We start from the raw sequence: 5,339 nt of genomic DNA, 5'->3' as shown, positions 1-5,339 counted from the left end.
GTAACTTTCTCGTGCAGGTAGGAGGAGGAATGGGAATTTATGAAAGTAGGTAGATCGGCCAGTTAAGATGACTGAAAAAGGTTTCCTGAGAGAAAACTTAAATTTGTCAATTTTGTCAAAGATCAAGTGCTTCAGAGTCTTAGAAGCAGAGAAACATTGTGCTAAATCTTGTAATTATTTTTTTCCCCTAAAACAAACCCAGTTAAAATTAATTTTAGATTTAGGCTCTGGGGATTTATCCACATTTTTGGGATATGGATCCTGCTCTAACTTATCCATGTGCCATCAAGTCTGCTTCTAAGATGTTTATGATAATGGCACAAATATCTTACATCCTAATCCTATTACACCCAACTCAACAGAAAATAAATTCATCATGCAGTTTAGGAAATAAAAACCACAAAGCACAATTACAGAATATACCTTTTTCCATTTCCTTAAACACTTGGCAGGAAATATTATAAAACATCAAAAACCTGAAGACGAAGAAAATATGGGGGTTTCCTTTTGAGACAGAATGGCTTGACATATCAGTAAGGCTGGACATTTTTCTTTAGAAATAGTGTTTTGGGTTTCTTGCGAAAATGTATTGTGATCTTCCTCTGTCAATGAGCAGTGTAAAATAAAAGTCTGTTCTTCAAACTATAAACTCAGTAATCAAAGACTAATTACCCCTTTATATCTGCAAGTGAAAGTGAATCTAATTGGTACCAATAACAAAGATAAAGGAAAGCACCTGGATGCATCCTGTTTTGACATTTAAATAAATTTCTTATTTTTCCATTCTCCTTGATATAAAAAATGTTCCTCTTAAGAATGGCATGACTTAATACTTTAAATATTTGTTGTTGTTTTGCCAAGACAGTAATTTATTATTGCCTTTGCCTTTTCTATCACGTTGCTTTTCTGTAATTCAGACATATTGAAAACACTAAATAAAAGTACAAATAAACTCAAATACAGATGGAAACCTTTTGTGAGGATATTTCCTAAGAATGTTTTTTGGGGGGATATTTAAATTATTTAACCAAAGCTGTTTTGGCAGAACAATGAATTCAGTATTATTTTCCTGTAGAATGAGAGGAATCATCTTAATAGTGAAAAATGATCGATCATAGTAAAAGCTCTGGTTTTTTAAAATAATCTCTCTAAAATGTGCTCTGAGAGTAGGACTTATAATGCACTATAGTGCTTCTCCAAGGTATGTATAAGGAGATAACTTCTTGTATTGTTTTTACAATTTTTCTTTCTCCCCCACCTTTCTCTCCTTTTTTCCTTCAGAGTTTAATATGGAAAAAGAAAACTGCAAGTTAATAAGAGATGAGGTACGGAGCAAAAAGGCAGATGAAGGGTTAGGTTCAAAACCAGGTAATGCAGTGGGAGCCTGTAAGGCCATTAATAAAGTTTCACAAATAGAGAAAGGAGAGAGAGAAGGGGGAATGAGCGTGCAAGAGACCAGAGATCTAGAGCGGAGAGAAAGAATGGCTGTACCCAGAAAGGGGTGAGGTGGTTTGACCAACAAAATTGCAAGGAACTTGTTTAGTGCCTTATCAGAAAGGAACCTGAGTAATAGAAATACCTTTTAACCATTTGAGGTTTTGAATATGTTTACTTATGCCTCTTGCGTCTTGTTTTAGAAGAAAAAAATGAATAATCTTTATCTACTGACTTTGAATCGGACATTCGTGGGTTTATATAACTGTGATAATACCATATTTCTCCTCTGCTGCCTCCTTTCCAAACCGAAAAGGCTTGTCAGTTTAGTCTCTCCTTACATGAAATGTGTCTGCTGTCTCTGATGATTGCTGTGTCCTTTATCTTACCTAATTCTGCTAAGATTTGGACAGTTGTGTCATCCTTGAATCTGTCATCCTAATCCATTTCTAGCTATCTGTGAAATTAACTTCAGAGTAAAGTCCCAGAACCTCCTGGTGGCTGCACAGGCACAGCAGAAAACCAGTTTGTGACATCTGAGTCAGCCGAGAACTGAACTGCTGTGGTTGTTGCTGAAAGTGCTTCCCTGTGACAACCGACAGCTTTCAAAAAATATAAAATAATGTATTAGAGGATAAATACTAGATTCAAACAACAATTTATTTTTACTCTTCTGGATGAGAGCAGTATAATGTACATTTTTTTAATTGTAGCCTGCTCAGCACAGACTTTGTTGTCCATAACATGACAGAAAAACAGACAAGAGGAGGAATCCAACTTATTTTTTTCCTTTTTTTTTTTTCCCCCAAACTGGAGTACAGTGGCCACTTTGTATCTGGAGTTGAACAGAGTTTGAGAATCTTTCGGTTAGTGTGCAGTCACTGTATTAGAGTTTAGTGTGTACTGAAAAAAAATTGTAATCTCGAGTCAAAATAGATTCATTCAACATAAAATAGATAAAGTCTGGTATTTTTGATGCAATTCTCTAATGCCAGATTTCTGCATTACTGACTGTGGCAAAACAGTCATTTTTGTAGTAAGGTCTAGAAGAGAATAGGAGAACTGGCTAAAGAAAATGGTATATAAAGAAAGTGGCAATTTCTCTCTTGCATTTGGGGAATAGCTGCACAGATCAGGTGTATGTGTGTTTATAGAGGTGAAGGGGGTTTTCTGAAACCGTTGCTTACCATTCTGGGTAAAGAAGGAAAAGAAAAGAGTTAAACTGTTCAAAATGAAACATTTGTTCCAGCTTGCAGTATTATTTTTCTCTTTCAGTCTGTAAATACCACTGCATTCCTTGCTCGGTGACTGCACATGTGCTTTTCCTGGAGAAGGTAAAGCTTTGTTAATTTTTGAATGAGCCATGAAACTATGTCCTGGTGCTCCATGTTGTCAGCAAAGACAGAATTAAGACCTGTTACTGCCTCTTCTAGGAGGGAAGTCATCACCTGGAGTTTTCTTGGACAAGGAAGTGGACGCATTTCAGAGCAGTGAAACTCTGGATACTGCATGTGCAGAGACTTTACTGCCAGTGTGAGAAAACTGAGACAAATCAGTTACCTGCAAATGAGGGGGTACCTGAAACTGTGCCCCCAAAGAGCCGGTTACGGGAAGGAATTTACTTCCTGAGAAGAAGTCTAAATCCAAAACTGACATGAAAAATCAGCCCATTTAAATAATCCACAGAGAATACAGGCATGTTCCAATGTTAGAGACCATGAGAATAATGATTATTTTCTAAACACTTAGTTCAGGTTGTTTCCTCCCCCTCACTGAGTTGAGCAGCAAACTTTGAAACAACTTTGAGGAACAGTCTCCATTGTGGCAGTTTTCTCTAGAAGTTACAAATATTTAATAAACTCTGAAGTGCTATGAATATTTTGGAGCAGTATTTCTGCGATGGAAAAATACGGACCCCCTGGCAGGTGAGGGTGCTCGGACCCCCCAGCTTCTCCTTTCCCTTCTGTAGCAGAGTTCGCTGCACGGGGGCTCTTACTGTCCCATTTCTCAGAAGTCCTGTGCTTGCAAAAAAGAGTAATTTAACTTCCTTCCTTTAAAACCAAGTTGTTAAGAGCAGCCTTCATACTTTAATTTGGTTTGACTGGGTATTTACGGTGAGTATTTCATGCTTACAAATGGGAAAAACTACCAGATAATTTGCTTTTTGCTGGTTGAATTTGACATTGTCCATAGTGGGACAAGGTCCCAATAGGCCTTTTGAAGGGCTTCCCTTGAGACCCATGAGGAGTAGCAGCTGAATTTGGACAAAGACTGATTTATATATTGTTAACGTCAGGCAGGTGAGCTTTTTCAACATTGTCAGGAAAAAGAGCCACATTCTTTTAAAGATGTGACCAAAAGTGCTGCAGGGAATATCCTGATGTGGAAAAGGAGCAAGAACATCTGGATTTAGCAGGGTAGAACTGTGAGCAATGATAGGAGGTGTTTGACAGGAGCGGTCCTGGCTGGTAGCCAAGGGGAGCAGGCAAGCAAAGGGGCCACCCTACGCCAGCCTCACTGAAGCCCACTGGTCGCCCTTTGGTTGGACTGGCCCATAGCAATAAAAAAACAGGCAATAAAGTGTCAAAATACCTTTCTTGGCACTTGCACATCTTTTTTTTTTTTTTGGCTTGTTTGTAATTTCTTCCCTTAGGAAAAGTGTCAACTAACTAAAAGGAAGTTTTAGAAGAATAGTTTTATGCCTGTAAAGTCATTTTGACATGATTAACTGAGCATCACAGATAGTAACCCGTTCATTTAGTCCTCGCTTCTCAAAGTTAACACTTTAGAGTGGCATGCTGTGGCTAATACCATACAAATTGCTGGAATGGGCAGTTAAACGTTGAGGTCAGAGGTTAAATGAACATGGTTGTTTATGAGGACACAGCCCGAATCCATTTGCATTTTAATATTCTTTCTCTGAGACGAAAAACCATTTTGAGGACAGCTTGTTTGGAAATCCCATTAACAGGTTATTTATGGGACTCATGACTGCATGACCCTTAGCCTTGTTTTGTTAAACATGAACTAGACATGAATCAGATGGGTGGTTGGGCTGCTGCTATTGTTTTCCATAGCATTAAATGTCATTGAATTCAATTATTCTGAATCTGACACTTTCTAAGTTATTACCCTCATAATGCTCAATTTTCCTTTTTCCTTTGTCAACCCTATTATTTCTATCTGCTTTAAAAAGCAGAGACACTCTAAAAAGGCCATTTCCTCTCTTATCACTGATCTAGGTGAGAATGGAGAGCTTATCTACACAGCTCTTAAATAAATAATTGGGAGGACACAGTTTGAAGAAATTAGAAGATTCCAGCTACTATCATGGTGCATTTTAAGGAATACAGAAATCTAAAAATTCTGTCAGGGTAGTAAAATTAGCCATGTAAAGGTCAGATGCTAAACGCTTGGAAAGGGAGGGCTTTTAACCCTTTTGGGCAGGAGTATAAAATCATGAGTGACAAATCAGACTGAGACGACGATGTAGCTATCAGTCAAAATGTAAAAAAAAAAAACTTCCACAATTCCAAATAACAAGTTTTCTAAAACAAGTTGAGTTTTTATGCCTTTTAACACAAATCTTTAATTGAAAGGAAGTTGCGTAACTGATGATAGAATGTAGCAGGAATTAATGAAAAAGCATTGACACTTCTAATATGAGAGTTGTGTAATTGAGAGCAGCATTATCTTTGCTAAGGCTGTGGTAAGTCCTAATAATCAATATTTCCTATCTTACGTATTCTTCTCGGGGCATTTGATGTCTTACTGGTACGGTATTTACAGTACTAATCAACTATTCAGAGGGCTTCCAGCTTTTTAAAGGCAAAAATCGCATCGAGGGTGCACCAGCTGATAGCACGTAGCTTTGCTTCTGTAGAAATTATCTTTTGACCAAAAAG

General features: G+C 37.6%; 1 protein-coding gene across 1 annotated transcript in view; it reads left to right on the top strand.

Annotated features, from left to right (window-relative positions):
* The window catches only part of POU3F1 (POU class 3 homeobox 1), a 178,460-nt gene that overhangs the window by 30,803 nt on the left and 142,318 nt on the right, over positions 1 to 5,339 (top strand). The gene's annotated exons all lie outside the window — the stretch shown is intronic.

Source organism: Falco punctatus, assembly GCF_963210335.1.
Source record: "Falco punctatus genome assembly, chromosome: 3".
NCBI lineage: Eukaryota > Metazoa > Chordata > Aves > Falconiformes > Falconidae > Falco > Falco punctatus.
The sequence above is the reverse complement of the archived record's forward strand: the minus strand, read 5'-3'. Positions and strand labels throughout refer to the sequence as shown.